We start from the raw sequence: 18816 nt of genomic DNA, 5'->3' as shown, positions 1-18816 counted from the left end.
GGATTGATTCAGTGACTGGGGTAATCGGGATGGGTGTGTCAGAGGCAATGCAATTGGCACAGGATAGAGCAGGGTTTAGGGCTGTTGTACATAAGGTCGCTATGAGTTGCAAGCGACTCGACGGCACATAACAACAATGACAACAACAACAGGCAGACTCTATTGATTCCTATGGGGTGAGTAAGGGTGATACAAGAGATAGAGGGTTTAATTGTAAGAAGGGGTGGCTAGAGAGGATTAAGGAAATGCAGAGTATACAAATATTTAGAAGAGTTAGGTATTCCTGAGGTAAAAAGTTTAACACTGAAAAAAATTTGTTTCTGGCGGTTGGACTGAGATACTACTCTGGGGTTGGATCGCATGGATTTATACTGACATTTGAATCATACATCAGTTTTTGCTGTTATTTCCATTATTTGACACATGACTTTCATAGTTGGTGGATTTGTAACTATTTCTTAATTTTATTGTCGAGAGAGGCTGCTGTTATGGCTTTTTTCTTTGTTTTAGGAAGGCTGAAGACAAGTGAAGGAAAAAATTAGCTGTCATTCTCTGAAACATTTGAAGAGAAGTTTTCTACAAGTTTAAAATGAAAAATCAAAGTATTATTAGTTTAATATTTCACTAAACTCTTTATAGCCCAAGCATGGATTTTGGACTCAAAAATTCTAAAAATTCTCTCTCTCTCTCTCTCTTCCCCTTTCTGAAAAACAGCATGTTGTTGTTGTGTACCAAGTCAGAATGGACGTATAACTGACCTCCAGAGCATTTTATAAGGCAGTTTAATTGCACAGAAGGAGAGTGCCCATCCTAATCCCACAGACCAGCTGGTGGATTCAAACCTCCTGCCTTTGGGATTATAGCATAGCTTCTTACTACTAGGCCACCAGAGCTCTCTAAAGACAGCCTAGGTTTTGTAAATACTATTTCTCTGAAAGCAAAGTTAGAGACTGCTTCCTTTATCTCAGCGTTTTCTCTAAGGATATCCTAGGATGATACTTAATTAGAAAACAGTGATTTAAATGTTTAATTCTTCTAACTAGGTTCCAAACAGTACAATTATATCAGTTTAATTTATTTTTGACCAGCATTTCCAAACTCATTTTCCAATTAGTAGGACCGAGTTGAGGTATTAGTGACTAATTAATGAAATTAGCTTATTATTTTCATAATGCTATCACATAATCATCAATCATCCTTGAATATGGGTTAGGAAATTTATGGTCATCAGGACTCGGGCAGTGGAGGATGCTTTGTTGGGTGGTGGTAAGCAGCTCTGAGAACTGAGGTGGCTTCTGCATGCATGTATGCATCCTTCGGCAGATTAAAAAAAAATTCTGATGATTAGACAAAAGGAAAGATGCTGTATCTTCTTAGAAAAATCAGGGAAAACTCACAGAAAATTCTTTATCTTTCTCATAGCATTTAACTAGCTCTGATGGCCTAGTGATAAGAATCTGCACTAAAATCCCAAAGGTATGTGGTTTGAATCCATGGGAGAAGGCTGAGCAATCTCCTCACAGGAGATTATTGCCTCTGAAAACCAACTGGAGGGTCAACTATGGGTCGGTTCTCACTCAGGGATACATAACTACGACTACTGCCTTCGAACATAGATATAAAGAGATATAAAGGATATAAAGAGATGACACCATGGTCCTAGCTTCTCTAGTGGCGTGATCGATAGCTAGTTGCACTACTACTTAAAGGCTGCACAGCTCAGAGGTTCAAATCCACCAGCAGTTCCTCAGGAGAATCACAGCAGTCTCCTTCAATTCCAGTTCACAACCTCTGCCTCTGAAACGCATTATAAGGTAGAAGTTGGAACCCACACCACAATAGTCAAATTGCATTTTCTCACTTAAAAGTCTTAGAATTTTGGATAAATTTCAATTCCTAATTATCAGTTTTGCTCTCCCTAATACTGGAATGAGACCATTTGCCTCATCAAATCTTTGTGAGGATTAGTTGAGAAAATGTTTTGGGAAACATTTTAGATAACTGAAGAATATTTTTTTTAAAAAAAAGGTCTTTGTTGTATTTGTCATCACTACTGTGCTTTGGACACGTCTCAGAGCTATAGTGCTCAATTTCGGTCATTAAAAATAATGACTTACGTAAATTATTGCATATACATACTGTGTGAATATTGGTAAGTGAGTTGACAGTAAGCAAAAACCAGTTTTCCTTTTAATTCTTCCCCACGTGAACATTCCTGTAAATGTGTGTTGAAACGTTTTATACAGTCCTTCTGCATTTTCACAGTAATGTTAAATTTCTACATTTCCTATCAGCCTAGCCCTCCACGTTAAAGTCCTCTATACTAGTTGAACTCTTTTAACTAGAAAACCGTCCTGGGTATTTTAAAATCAAATGCTCATTTAATCACCCTAATTGCTAGTCTTTAAGGAGTTAGGTCACTAGCCCAGAAGCCATGAATCCACCAGTGGCTCCAAGGGAAAATGACAGGCACTATCCTCTCATGTTGGTTCAGTCTTGAAAGCAAAAGAGAGGCTGATTTAGTTCAAACCAAAGGGACAGTCAGCTATGAGTTGATTCTAACTCAATGGCAATGAGTTTGAGTGAGTTTTCTAATTACTCTAGAATGGAGATACTAACAGGGATTGTTACTTTACAAACACAGCTTCCCAGTGGTAGACCATTTTAGGTTCTAAGAGGAGGAGGGAGAAATAATTGCTAGCTTTAGAACATTAGAAAGACAGATGAACCAGCTTGTGGTCCCACCTCTGGGAGCTGGCTTGTCGGGAGAAAGGGTCTGTACCATCTTCAGCATCCATTACAGTTCACCTCAGAAATTTCCATTTCCTTGCCTTGTATATCTTGGTTCATGTTTACTAACCTGCTAGTTAAGGAAAAGCTGACTATCAATTGTCAATATGGAAGATTTTAAAGAAGAGTGAGTCATTTTCATCCACGTCATTTCAAACACAATGCAATGCCAATACAATGTGATACCAACACAGGCCTTGGAGAAGATTCTCCGCACAGGCAGGGTGTTAACCCACACAGTCAAGGTCAGTGTGACAAACAGGCTTTCAGTAAACACTAGCTGAGCTGAACTGAAGCAAGATTGCTAAATTAGATGAGATTACAGCAGAGGAGCCAAAGGAGTGAATGGCAAAACAGGTTATTGCAGAAATAAAGAAAACAGGAGTAAATTGCCCTCAGTCTCAGTACTATCACACGCAGACATGAGGTATACTCTGTGAAATTGTTTGATGATGGATCGTTTCCGTTGTTTCATCACTTGCCGAGAGACCGATGAAAGCACTACTTGAAATAAATTTGAACAAAAAAGAATGTTTGATCACACCATTTTATTCGTTGTTAAATGCAGAAGTCAAGTGAGAATATTCTGGAGTTTCCAAACAGTCATCAAACGTGAAATAGAAATCGTTCCAAACACCGTTTGGGTTCACATCTTGTGTAGCAGTGTCTTCCTTGAAATGAGAGGTGAGGAGAAAACACCTGGGATTTGAAGCCAACCCAGCAAGTTCAGATGCTATCTGTGCTGCTCTGACATTGACAAAGTAATTTATTCTCTCTAATAGAGGTTCTCAAATTTCACAACACACCAAGCACCTCTGGGGATGCTTGCCAAAAGCAGGTGCCTAAGCCTTACCTCCAAAGAGTTTTGATCAGTAGGTAGAGAGTAGAGAAGCTCTGATAGTAAAGTCAATGAGGAGTTAAGCTGCTGCTCCAAAGGCCGCACTTCTCTGGAAGTTCAAATCTACCAACAGCTTCGAGTGAGAAAGGCGGGTGCCCTCCTCCCTTGTGATTTACAGTCTAGAGATGCAATGGGCATTCAGCTATGAAATGGTTCCAATTTGACAGCGATGGGGGAAGACGTATAGTTTAAATGTGAGGAATCTGATTATATATTTTAACAGGTATTTGAAAATATCCTAATGTAAATTACCCAGGATACTCATTTAAAAGAAGGCTATTGTTAAGCATCAGTAAGTTGTAACTGGCCCATAGCTGACCCTCCAGTGGGTTTTCAGAGGCAGAAGATAATGTGTGAGTTGAGTGCCCATCTTTCTCTCAAGGAGCAGAGAGGAACTGATAATCTGTCACCTCTGAAAAGGGAGCTCGGGCAGGGGAGCGAGCTTCATGGCTAACCCACGGGTTGTACATCTCCAACGGTTCGAATCCACCATCCACTCCTGAGAAGAAAGATGCACAGTCTCTTCAAGTAACTTACAGCCTCACAAGACTTACATAGGGTCAACATGAGAACTGACTCAGTAGGTGTGAGTCGGGGTTCTTTAAGGAGAAAAGACAGCGCTTCCTGGGCTAGGTTATTGTTGGAGTTCAGCTTGTCCTGAATGAGCTAAGATTTGGGAAGTTACAGAACTCAGTGCTGACATATATTGACATAAATATGTTAAATAAATATCAGGGTCCGGTTAACAATTCCATGGGATGACTCATAAAACATAGAGAAAATATACTTCTGATTATATATTTATTATTATTACATGCTGTTGAGTAGGAACCGGTTCACAGCTGACCCTCTATCAAGTTTTCAAAGGCTGTGAATGTAACAGGAAGAGCAGCTGGTGCATTTGAAGTGCCTGCTGTTGGGTAAAGTGCCTGTCGCTGGGTTGACACTGTAACTTCTTACCCAGAGGTTCCCAGAACTCTGCTTTTCCATGATTACTTAGCAGTTTTAACCACAGTTCATGCTTTCTTGCCCTTCTCCAATTTCTCTCAACTATGCGAACTATGTATAGGACATGGCAAACCTCATGACATTCTATATATCTATCTCTCATAAAGAACATTTTCCCCCTGAAACAATTAAAAAACGTAACATGGACTCAATAATAAAAATCTACATTCGCGTCTCCTCCATTTTTTTAATCTTTTTAAAATAATCCCCTATCTAAGTGCATATAGTTATACTTCAGATACATACACACACTCTCCTTTAATGAAAAATCTCCTTGTAATGTCCAAGGGTCTTTCATATTTTCATAGTAATAGTCTAGGTCACCTGAAGTCTAGATCTAGACTTTTTAGACTATTCCATATACTATATTTGTCTGATTTTTAATTATGTGATTCAGTTTAACTTTTTTCTCCCCTGCCCGCCTCGACCCCCTTCCCAAGAACACTACATGGTCGAAGGTCACAGTCATTGCCGTGGCTTAAGAACCAACTTATAACTGACCCTCCAAGAGGTTTGCAGAAGCTGTACATCATACAGGGGGCAAGTGCCATCTTTCTCCCTCAGGACAGCTGGTGGCTTTAAATTGCCTGTCTTTGGGTTAACAGTGCAATTCCTTATCCCCAGGTCACCAGAGCACCTTCTGAATCATATGAGAAGACAGAAATTGTCAGTGCACAGATCTTCTCATTATAAAATTACCTCTGCACTGTCATTTAGTGAGTCGGAAGTGTAATATTTTGAGACTGTGCAAATAGTCTTTCCCCCTCAATATATAACCAAGTAGGTTTTGCACCCATTAATGATTTCCACCTGAATTATAAGTTGTTGTTATTGCTGTTGTTGTTGTTATTGTTATTGTTACAGGCCATTGAGTCAAACCTGCTCTATCCTGTGCCAATCTTATTGTCTTTGATACATCTACTCCCATTACCCCTGTCACCAAGTCAATCCAGCTCATCAAGGGTCATCTTCTCCTGTGCTGCCCATGCACCCTCCCAAGCATGACATCCTTCTTCCAAGACTGGTCCCTCCTTGCAACATATCCAAATTATGTCAGATGAAGCTTCAGAATCTTTGTCTCCAAGGAGCAGCCTAGTTTAACCCTCTCTACGACGAAACTGTTTGTTCTTTTAGCAGTCCATGGTATATCCAATACTCTTCTCTAGCACCACAGCACAAAGGCATCAGTTCTTCTTCTATCATCCCTAGTCATTGTCCAGCTCTCTGATGCATAGCAAAGGATTGTAAAGACCAGGGCCTGTATCAGATGCATGTTAGTCTCCAGACTGACATAATTGTTTTTCAGTACTCTGGAGAGGTCACTGATAGCAGACTTTCCCAATGCAATTCATCTTTTAATTTCCTGGCTACTGGTGCCAAGAGTGTTGATTGTGGAGCCAGGTAAACTAAAGCTGTTTGCAATCTCAGTCTCTTCACCATCTATCCAATGCTGTGGCCCGCGGGCCAAGAAAACAACACTGTCTACCAGATATACAGGACACATCACCCTCCCTTGGGAAACTATTTCGTTGTGACTACAGTGTGCTGCAAATGGAAGAGAAGAGGCCCTAAACCACAAGAATTCAAACCTGGAACAGAAATTAAAGGGAAAGGACTTTTTCTCAGAACCATCTGAGATAGGAAGCCTTCCCTAACATTAGTATCTGGTATTTGGACTTACAGAGTCCTAAACTCAAGAGATACTGGTCATAGCTTTAGAAACTGGCAGAAGCTTGAAGCATTTGGAATCACAAAAGCCTGAAAAGTTTGAGATATAAGCTATCATATCAAGGTCTGGATAGTGGAGATAGGTGTTGAAGGGAGTAATAGGAAGTAGAGAAAATGCTGATGGAGTAGGGAAATGGGTGGGTCAAGACACACGTGTCAAGGGCAGGGACAACACTGGAACTATTGGTTATTTCTACAAATGGGGAAATATCTTTCATCTGCTCTTTTCCATAAAATGCTTGTCTGTCAGATACTGTTCTAAATCCGAGTGTTCAGATTAAAACAGACTACAAAGAAAGATTGGCTATCCACTTCCAAAATAGCAGGCCTTCAAAAACCCTACATACACTAGAACACACTTAGACTAGCATAGAAGATAGGGCAACTGAGGTGGAGCTTCCAAGTATGGAAACACAAAGGAGGAGGAACAGCTGTAAGCAGACACTAGTGACTGGAACATGGAATGTAAGGACCATGAATGTAGGAAAATTACACATTGTTAAGGAAGAAATGGAATGCATACATATTGACATACTAGCTGTTAGTGAGATGAGATGGACTGGCATGGGGCATTTTGAGTCAGACGATCATATGATCTACTATGCTGGAGATGAAAAGGTGAGGAAAAAATGGGGTTGCTTTCATAGTTAAAAAAGTCATTTCTAGATCTGTCTTGAAATACAATATTGTGAGTGACAGGATAATACCCATGTGCATACAAAGAAGCCCAGTGAATACCACTATCATTTAGGTATATGCACCAACAACCAGAGCTAAAGAAAATAGAAGTTTCCTACCAACATTTGCAGTCAGAGATTGAGCAAACATGCCAATAAGATGCATTAATAATAATGGGTGATAGGTAATAGTTGTTTGTTGTTGTTAAGTACCATAGTGTGGTAGATGACTCATAGAGACCCTATAAATGAAAGACCTGAACACTTGTATAACTTTTATCATTTCTCCAACTTCATAGAATTTTCAGGGGCAAGCTATTTCAGAAGTAGATGCCACTCCTGCTTCCAAGCTTGTTTTAATTGGGGAGCTCCACCAAGCACTGTCCACCATGGGTAACCATTAATGATTCTATAATACTACCAGCTCTCTCACGTGTATTAACTGTTATTTTTCTTGCGATGGGAAAGTCTGTTGTTAGGGACCTCTCTAAAGTACTCAAGAACAACAGTGTCTCTCTGGAGACTAAGGTCCGCCTGATATAGGCCATGGTTTTTGCAATCACTTGTTATGCATCAGAGAGTTGGACAATGACTAGGGAGGATAGAAGGAGAATTGATGCCTTTGAGCTGTGGTGCTGAAGAAGAGTATTGAATGTAAACAGATTCATCCTGGAGAGGGTTAAACCAGGCTGCTCCTTGGAGGCAAGGATTCTGGGGCTTTGCTTGACATACTTTGGACATGTTGTAAGGAGAGACAGGTCTTTAGAGAGGGACATCATGCTTGGGAGGGTGGAGGGACAGCGCAGAAGGGGAAGACCGTCTATGAGGTGGATTGATTCAGTGACTGGGGTAATCGGGATGGGTGTGTCAGAGGCAATGAGATTGGCACAGGATAGAGCAGGGTTTAGGGCTGTTGTACATAGGGTCGCTATGAGTCACAAACGACTCGACGGCACGTAACAACAACACAACAACATGCTTAGTTATGCCGAATTTAACCAATAAAAGATTCCTTAATTCACTTCCGATGTCCATTTAGCATGTTCACAATAGTTTTTGGTAATTCCTAGACTCACTTTGCACTTTTTCTATTTTAGGCTTAAAATCACTAATTTCTCACAGGAGTATATTTTATTGAGTATTTAGAGGTCTGCTTTTCTTAATAAAGTAATTTAACGCAAGCTTTTCAAGCTCAATTTTCAGAAGCAATTTGCTACTGGGCTACTTCATTGTATTCATATAATTTGAAGATGGTATGGATTTAAAACTCAAATACCGACTGAACCATTTTAAGAAAGCAAGTAATTGATACTTCAGATTTTCCTAGTCAATATTGCTAAAGGCTGGGGACCAAATACAAGTCAGATTTACATTAAAAAACTGAGGGGAAAGTGAAATTTGTTTGTTATTTGAAAAGGATTTTCAGTAGCTTAAGACTCATTAAAAACCTGTGTTATGCCGATGACACAACTTTGCTTGCTGAAAGTGAGATGGATAAGAAATGTCTGCTGAAGAAGACCAAAGACTACAGCCTTCAGTATGGATTACATCTCAGCATCAAGGTGATAAAAATCCTGATCACAGGCCCAACAGTACGCATTTATGAAAGACTCAGAAAAGATTGAATTGTCAATGATTTCAACTTCCTTGGATCAACATCACCACCTTTGGTACCAGCAATCAGAAAATCAGAAGATGCATTGTATTGGGCAAGTCTGCAGTCAGGGACCTCTCCAAAATACTGAAGAGCAGTGATGTCAGTTTGAAGACTAATATGCACCTGATTTAGGCCTTGGTCTTCTCAATTACTTCTATGCATCAAAGAGTTGGACAATGAATAAGGATGACAGAAGATGAATTGATGCCCTTGGAGTAGTGGTGCTTAAGAAGACCACTGAATATCCCATGGACTGCCAAAAAAACCCCAAAAACAAAACAAACCCCCCAAAATCTCCCAACCAGATACATCCTAGAAAGGGTATGGCCAGAGTGTCCTTGGAGACAAGGATGAACAAGGTTCATCATTCATACTATGGACATGTAGCCAGGCGAGGCTATTCCTTGGAAAGGAACATCATGGTTGGAAAGGTGGAGGGTCAGCGAAGGAAAGGAAGGCCCTCAATGAGACAGACTGACACTGTGACTTCAGCAATTGGCTCGGAGATGATGAGGATGGCACAGGATAGGGCAGGTTTCAGAATGTCTGTTCTTAGGGTCGCTATGAGTCGTGCTCGACTTAATGGCACTTAAGACAACAACATATGCTTCCAAACATTATGCAAAAATATGCATTAAATAAATACAGTGATTTACTGGCCTGTAAGACTTCTTTCAAGGAACATGAGTTGTTCAGTGGTTTAGTGCTTGACTGCTAAAGGCTGTCAGTTTGAGCTCATCATTTGCCCTACTGGAGAAGCTCTCTGCTCCTGTAAAGATCACTGCCCTGGGATCCTTGTGGGGCAGTTCTCATTCCTCTAAGTAGCTGTGAGTTAGGATTGACTCAACTCTTTTTTTAAAGACTAGAAAATAAATATTTTTTGCTTTGCAGGTTATGTAATCCCTATTGCAAGCATCAAGACTAAGGTTGTAGAACAAATGCACTCATAGACCATAAGCACATGAATGGTTGTGGGTTTTTTGGTTTTGGGATTTTTTTTTTTCATTATTAGAATTAAGACACTGAGTGTCTTACTCTACTCTAAACCAAACAAGAGTAACAACGATAATTATCCCTTTAGTATTATTGCTGTGACTTCAATAGAAAAAATGGAGCTCTGGTGGCTTAGTGGAAAGGAGCTGTGCTGCCAACTCTAAGTCATGGGGTTCAAATCCACCAGTTGGTCGGAGGGAGAAAGGTGAGCAGCAATAGATTGCCTCTGAAACCCTGCTGGAGGGTCGATTCCAACTCCATGGTTCACAGCACCAATAACAGAGTAGTAGACAAGTAATTCTACTTAGAGCCCAAGATAGTCACTATTTATATTTTTGTCTTACTTCATTCTACTGTTTACATGTTCTTCATATAATGGTAATTATGTTCATACACAATTATTTTCTCCAGCAATTTTCATTGACTTTTTTAGCACATTTCCCCCTAGTAGCAGATTACTGTTGATTTTTTTACTTCCCTGTAGCACCTTCATACTTTTATTTACCTGTAGTCACCAGAGACAGCTTCCCACCTTGATCATCTGCATTTCCACGATTTTCTGCCTGAAGGATTTCTCCAGCTTCATAGGAGCTTGCAAGCCTGCCTAAATTGCCTTAGACTCAACAGTTTCAATGAAAACTTTCAATCAATTATATAAGGGATTGAGAAATGATCCAGCTTCTCTGCCCTTCTCTTTCTAACAAAGGCGTCGGTTCTCTTTCTATCATCCCTAGTCACTGTCCAACTCTCCGAGGCATAGCATGTAATTGCAAAGACTATGGCCTTGATTTGGCACACCTTAGTATCCAGTCTGATGTCGTTGCTCTTCAGTAGTCTTTAGAAGGGTAATTTATTTACCCAAGTATGAAGAGTGGAGCTATGATGTAAACCCGAGGCTGACTACCAATCACTCACACATTCACAAACGTTTGCAGAAGCAAATCATGTTCCTTATTCTTTACACCCTTCCCTGGCTCTCAACCACCATTTTCATATAGATTCAATCCATTTCCAATAATGTCTGTGTTGAAACGCTGAGTGAAGGATTTTGAAAGGGGAAAAAAGCAGTCTAAGGATTGGATTTAGTCTTATATTTTTTATATTTTAGTCAGAAGTCAAGGCATTTCCTATATCACCCCCTCCTTACACACATCTCAAATCCTTGAGATACTGCTAAATTTTTGTGTGTGGGAATCCCAGAACATTTAATCATGCTAATGCAAAACCTATACTTGGACCAAGAGGCAGTCATCAGAACAGAGCAGGGCAACACTGCATAGTCAAAATTGGGAAGGGCGTACGCCAGGGATGTGTCCTGTCTCCGTACCTTTTCAACCTGTATGCAGAGCAGATTATCCGAGAGGCTGGGCTCTATGAGGAGAAATGTGGTGTTAGGATTGGTGGAAGATCTATCAACAATCTGCATTATGCAGATGACACAACCTTGCTCGGTTAAACTGAGGACCTCATGCACTTACTGCAGAGGGTCAAGGACAGCAGCCTTCAGTATGGACTGAGGATCAATGTCAAGAAGACAAAGATTCTCACCACTGGACCAATTGGTAGCATCAGGATGGATAGCGAAGAGATTGAGATTGTTCACAGCTTCAGTTTGCTCGGCTCCACAGTCAACACTCTTGGCAAGAAATAAAAAAATGTATTGCTATGGGAAAGTCTGCTGTTAGGGACCTCTCTAAAGTACTCAAGAACAGTGGTGTCTCTCTGGAGACTAAGGTGCGCCTGATACAGGCCATAGTCTTTGCAATCACTTGTTATGCATCAGAGAGTTGGACAATGACTAGGGAGGATAGAAGGAGAATTGACGCCTTCGAGCTGTGGTGCTGGAGAAGAGTATTGAATGTACCCTGGACTGCCAAGAAAACAAACAGATTCATCCTGGAGAGGGTTAAACCAGGCTACTCCTTGAAGGCAAGGATTCTGGGGCTTCGCCTGACAGACTTTGGACATGTTGTAAGAAGAGAGAGGTCCTTGGAGAGGGACATCATGCTGAGTAGAGTGGAGGACGGCACAGGAGAGGAAGACCCTCGATGAGATGGATGATTCGGTGACTGGGGTAATCGGGATGGGTGTGTCAGAGGCAGTGCAGTTGGCACAGGATAGGGCAGGGTTTAGGGCTGTTGTACATATAGGGTCGCTATGAGTCACAAACGACTCGACGGCACATAACAACAACAACTATCAAATTGGATCTGACTAGTACAGGAGGAGATTGCCCCTCCTTCTCCAGCAGAGCATCTGATGGATTCAAACCACGTACCTCTGAGATTGCAGTGCAGCTTCCTGTCCCTAGGCCCCCAGAGCTCCCTTAGGTACTGCTAAACTTTTAAGGAAACTTGGCATGTAACGCCCAGCACAGTAAGATCAACATGAAGAGCTGACTGCAGACAGGCCACCTGTCTGGTTCTTGTTTACCAGAGTCCCATAGCACACACAGGTGATTTTCTAATCCTCCCATAAAGCCTGAAGAAAAGCAGCAATTTTGAAGGATTCGAAAGTTTCTGAAAGAGCACAGGCTAGAGGGACTGAGCACATTCTCTATGAAGCTATGCTTCCAGAAGAACGGAGTTTCACCTTGCAGAGCAACAAGGGAGAAAAGTGGTGAACATGTTTACAACCAGGCTTTCACTTGAAACATCAGGCATCCTTTTGAGAAATAGTCTTGTGTTTGCCTAATTAGAAAAGCAAATGAATCAAAGACAATATACACAGACACATTCACACACGCATCAGCAGCACTTCATTTTTGTATTTAAAAAATGAAATGTTGGCATTCTTCACTTGATAACTTTCCACTTCTTTCCCCACTCCTTTCTCACTCCTGTTCACCTTTCCCCTTCTCAACTGACTGTGCCATTTCCTCTGCAGGTGCATTACACATGGGTGCCAAGCACAAGGCAGCAAATGCTGTGAAAGAGAAACAAGAAAGTAAAAATAAAAGCTAAACCAATTCTTAACATCATGAAAGATGTGTTTTCCTTTAAAGTTCATAAAGTCATGCTTATAATATCACACATAGCCTTTTTTTCAAATACATATTCATTTGAATGTATTTGTAGACCACCTATCAACAGTATATAAATGTGTTGCTTGTGTCAGTAAAAAAAAGGAAACCATGTGCTCAGCCAAGATATATGGTGCAGGCAATCAGAGGCACCCCTGGTGACGTGGTGACGAGGAACATCTGACACGTTTGCAGTGTGGTCATTCTTTGAGAAGATAAATATTCTATAGTCAGAATTCCATAGGAATTCATTTGTTATGGGTAGGTAATAAAGAGGAAGTGGCTTGGCAGACCTACTGAGACTCAAGAAATCACCTATATAATAAAGCAATAGGGATTTGAGATGACTTGTATGACAATGTATGGCTATGTATGACACAAATAATTAAGACTTACCTCCTTATGTCCATTTGTTCTCCTAATGTCTTGGAAGTAGAAACTGAGACATGGGGGCACAGAACCATGAGCACCTCTCAGAAAAGACCAGAGGAAGTGAGCATAGCACAGCACCTCACTGTCCCATAGTCCAACCCTATGGTGTCTCTAAAGCCCACCAGCAGCAAGAGGTTTGTTTATTTGTTGTTGACTCCCAGACTGTATTCACAGTTGTGGTACCAAGAGTGGGATTTATTAGGGAAATAGGTTGGGAAGTGGAAGAGGCAGAATATCTCACAATGCAAGTCTAAATTTAGTTCAGCAGTCCCAAGGCAGACTAAGAGCAAAATGCAATTCCTTAATTAGTAAAAGTCCTGGTTTCGGTTCAGCAGTCAAATCCAAATCATCCAAGCAGGTTTGCCTCAGTGCAGTTATAGATAAGCTTCTCCTTCAGTCCAGCACTAACAGCAAAACCTTTAACTGTGCCTTTTATCTCAGGGCTCCTCTGGTTACACCTTACCAAAGTTTCTCCAAATCAAAGTGACAGTCTCTCCACAACCGCCACCAGGGTCTCACTTCAGTCTCTCTCAAGTCTTGCCACTCAGTGTGTGAAGTGTGTGTGTGTGTGTGTGTGGTTTTGCACGTGCACACACTCTCATGCTCACGCGCGCGCACACACACACACTTATCTTAGTCCTACAACTGTTGATGATTTGCAGATCATGTGTCTCCAGTTAAGATAGTTGGCGATCAGAGGGTACTAGGTTAACACCACACATAGTATCATGACTCTGTGTTGGTCATTGCATTATTTATGTGGAAGTATCATAGAAATACTTTTCTTTGGCAAATCTCAGTTATTTTGAAATGCATATAATGAAAATCATATGGTAGTCTCCATTCTCTAACTAGCTGTTCTCTCACAGGAATGGTCAGTGGTTAGTATGAGTACTAGCCAATTTAGATTCCTAACATTTCCCCCCCTACTTGTACCTATCCTTAATTTTCTAATCCACATTGAATACATCAAAATTACTGAAAAAATTGTGTATAAGATTAGATAAAATAACCAGTTGTCATCAAGCCAATTCAAATTATGGCAACCTTATGTGTATCAGAGTATAACTGTGTTCTATAGGGTAATTCAACCGGTGATAATTTTTGGTTTTTTCTGAAATGTAGATCTCTAGGACTTTTTTCTGATGTCTTTTGGTTAGCTAAATTTCCAAGTCTTCAGTAAGTTGCTAATCAATCTCATTAAATCGTTGTACCACCCAGAAAATCCAAATAAAAGAAATGAAAACAAACAGAACAAAAAAAATCATTGCTTTCAACTGAGAATCACGGTGATCTTCCATTGTGTTTCTAAAGCTGTAAATCCTTACAGAAGTTGCTTCAAATGTCTCCCATGGAGTAGTTGTAAATTTAAACAGTTGACTCTTTGGTTATCATCCCAAGGCCTAATGCACTACACCACCAAGTAAAATACACATAAACTTTTCTTGTTGGTTTCAAAATACCAAGAAGCTTCGATGGAAAATAGCAAGCCAGTAATTATAAAGCTATATAATAATGAATAGCTAGTAATGCTTACATGACTTTTTTTTAAAAAGCCTAATCTGAATTGAAACTCTGAAAAATACAGACAAAATTAAAGCATAAATAGATGCCTAGCCAGAGTTAACTAATATAACTAATTCTACTGTCACAGATGGAAATGTGTTTCCCTTAAATAAATGACTAATTGAATTTACACCAAACAGATTTCATTCCAAGAAATTGTGAAACAAATACATTTTTACTTTTTTTATTAGTTCAACTGACTCTTTTCCATAGACATAAAAGGAAATAACAACTAATTTCTTTATGTATAAATTAGAAATGGAAGTTTTTGAGTGTGTGTCCCTCTTATCTCTCATAGTGACCAAAGTTGCGTAGAAATATCAGCAAAGGGATGGCTGAATTTGAGCTCTTGGATAATGTGAAAGGTCACAGAATTTCAATTCCTAAGGAAGCTTAGCCGGACAATGAATCAAGAAGACTGAAGAACATTTGAAGTCTTTGAATCATGGTATTGGTGAACAATATTGACTATATCAGGAAGTGCCAAGAGAACAACCAATCTGCCTTAGAAGAGTGCAGAGTATTCTTTAGGGCAAAGATAGTGAGATTTTTGTCTGGTGTACTTTGAACATGTTACCAGGAGGACATCATCCCCGAAGGTAACTTGGTAGATGGAGGGTCAGCAAAGAAGAGAAAGTCCCTCAGTGGTTTGAAATGATACAGCGACTGCAACAATGGGTTTAAACAAATAAGATGGTAAAGGATTAGGCAAGGTTTCTTTCTGTTGTGCAGAGTCACTATGAGATTGAAGCAACTGGATGGAACCTAGCAGCAACAAAGATACTTAAAAGTAGAGCATCCATCTCACCTACATGATAAAGCTCAGAAGAACAGGTGCTGAATTTTATCAAATGAAATGTAGTAAATAACAGATTCCACAATTGCCATAGTGACTGATTATGGTAGAAGATCACTAAATTATTTTGAATGTAGGACTGAATTCTAGAGACAGGGAACTAGACAAAACAATTTCAGAAATTAACTTCCATTCCTGACATTGTAAACTGGCAGTAGAAAAGTATCTATGTTCATTCAGACAGAAAATCATTGAGTGGGAAGAAAAAAAAAAAGAATTAAAAAAAAAAATGAAGTGTGCAAAGATTTGTAGTTAGAAAACCAAAAGGAAAAAGCACACTCGGCATTTTGAATGTGGCATCAGGGATAGAGGAACACTCATCAACAACCTGCATTATGCAGATACCACAGCCTTACTTTGCTGAAACTGAGGAGGACCTGAAGTGTTTGCTGCAGACAGTCAAGGACTGTAGTTCCCAATACACCTTGAAACTCAGTATCAGTGAAGATTCTCACCATAGGGCCAATTGGCAGCATCATGATAGATGGAGAAGAGATTGAGATTGTTAACAATCTCAGCTTGTTCTGTTCCACAATCAACACTCTTGGCACCAGCAATCAGTAAATCAAAAGACACATTTTATAGGGAAAATCCTTTGTCAGAGACCTCTCCAGAGTGCTGAAGAACAAGCATGTCAGTCTAAAGACCAAAATGTGCCTCGTCCAGGGCACTGTCTTTGCAATTACTTGCTATGCATCAGAGAACTGGAAAATGATCAAGAATGACAGAAGACTAGCTGACGCCTTTGAAAAATAGCTGATTCTGGAGGAGAGTATTGATTGAACATTCCATGGACTGCCAAGAAAACTAACAGGTCTGCCCTGGAGAGGGTAAAACCAAGCTGTTCCTTGGAGGCAAGGACCTGAGACCCTGTCTCACATATGTTAGCCAAGTAGCCAGGCGGGACTAGTCTTTAGAGAAGGATATCATGCTTGGAAGGGTGGAGGCACAGCTCAGGAGAAGAATTTCCCAGATGAAATAGGTTGACACAGTATCTGGGGTAACATGGGTAGATGTGTTGGAGTCAGTGAAACTGGCTCAGGATAGAACAGGGTTCAGAGCTACTGTGCGTAGAGTTGCTGTGGGCCATAGTCAACGTGACGACACATAACAACATCAATGACAAAAGGAGTAAAAAGTGAAAGTTCAAGCCTCAAGTTCCAGTACTGAAGCCTTTAGATATATTATCAGGAAGTCAGTCTCTGAAGAAGGGCATTACACTTGGTTTTTTGTTGTTTTCTTTTGTTTGTTTTTTGGTTTTTTTTCACACTTGTTAACATAGGTAGTCCTCACAAAAGGGGAAGATTCTCAACAAAATAGGCTGACACAGAAGCTGCAACCTAACTCAGACACAGACACATCATGAGAATTGGGCAGTGTTTCCTTCTGAGATATGGAGGCTCTCTATGGACAGCACCTAAAAACAACAACAATAGGAGAAATACTCAATGATGGCAGAAGCATCAAAACACATGGAAAGAATGGTCGGTCACTGTACCAAAAAAATTAAATGCTCAACATTGAGCCATTCCAGCAAACTCTAGGAATCTATGATAGGCAGATAACACAAACTTTCTTACTTAAAGAGGACTTGAAGCAATTGCTGATGAGCATTAAAGCTTACATTCTTCAGTATGAATTACACCTCAAAATATAGAGCATAAAAGTCTTCACAACTAAACAAATAAGCAACATCATGATAAATGTGTGTGAGAGGGAGGAAGTTGAAATTGTCAAAGGTTTCATTATTTGAGTTCACAATATTCATGGAAGTAACAGCTGAAAAATGAAATTACTTATTAAAATGAGAAAATCTGCTATAAAAGATCCTTTAAAGTATTACAAAAGCAAAGAGGACACCTTAAGGACATAGACACACCCAACCTAAACCGTGGTATTCTCAGTTACCTCTCATGAATGTCATTGCTGAGCAATGAATAAGGAAGAGAAAAGAATCAATCATTTTAAATTACGCTGTTAATAAAGAATAGTAAAGATACCATCAACTGCCAGCAGAGTAACCAGACTGTCTTAGAAGAAGTACAGTCATAATTCTTTTTAGAAGTGAGGGTGGCAAGACCATGTCTCACATACTTTGGACATGTTATCAGAATTCATTGTTATGCTGAGAAAGCTAATTAGGCTTGGTAAAATACAGGGTCATTGAAAAGCAGGAAGACCCTCGATGGATTGACAGAGTAATGGACTCAAACATATGACTGTGAAGATGGTCAGGTCTGTAGGGTGTTTCTTGTGATTGTTTATGATGCTGGCCAACAAAAGGCAGAGCAACTCAGAGATACCTTGCAACCATTCCTTTCATCTTGTTTATCACAAATACTCTCAAATACGATCCATTTTACCTACATGCAACTTGATAATCATTTTCATTTTCTTATATATATGTATCTTTACATAGCATGTCTGAATTTTTTGCTTAACGATGACAGGAACTATACACAAACAGATTTCTGAAGCTCAATGGAAATGTTGTACTTTGCATTCTGAAAAACAATGGGCATCATTCAGCTAGATGATTGCATTCATTATTGCAAGTAAAACATTGCCTGAAGGAACAACATTAAGCAACTGCCTTGATCAAAACTGGTGTTTGCTGCAGAAATCATGGAACAAACTCAACAATAGTTTCTTCTGATTTATTCTTTGCAGATGTGCAGAGCATTAAACTTCTTATTCCAAGGGGGAGTTTTATTACAACTTGGGTACAGTCATTATTCGCAGTATAATAGTGCACTCTGCAGGATTTCATTTCTCAATGCAAGATGTGCTAATTATGCCTTTGTGAGAGAGGGAGAAAAAGATGAAAATTTTAAAAAAAGGAGTAGAATGAAAGTCAGAAAACAGAAAAGGAAGATAAGAGGAACATATAATCAGACAGGGATTTGGTGAATATGGTAAGCAAGCCTTGAGCTGATTTTCTATATTTCTTAACTGAGTTGCCTAGGCTAGAATTGAGGAAAGGGGTTTGTTTGACTGCAAAGCAGTTTATTCTCAATCTCTACAAAACACATATTAGGCAGCATACAATTAGATTCTAGTTATAGTTCAGTGCTAGAAAACCCTGAGCAAACCTTCATTACCATTGAGTTGGAACCAATTTATAGCTGGTCCCTCAGAGGGTTTTTGGGGGCTGTAAATCACGTGAAAGGAGACTGTCCATCCTTCTCC

This window comes from Elephantulus edwardii, unplaced genomic scaffold (assembly GCF_000299155.1).
Source record: "Elephantulus edwardii isolate Elephantulus edwardi_28Jun2011 unplaced genomic scaffold, EleEdw1.0 scaffold00077, whole genome shotgun sequence".
Lineage (NCBI taxonomy): Eukaryota > Metazoa > Chordata > Mammalia > Macroscelidea > Macroscelididae > Elephantulus > Elephantulus edwardii.
The sequence above is the reverse complement of the archived record's forward strand: the minus strand, read 5'-3'. Positions refer to the sequence as shown.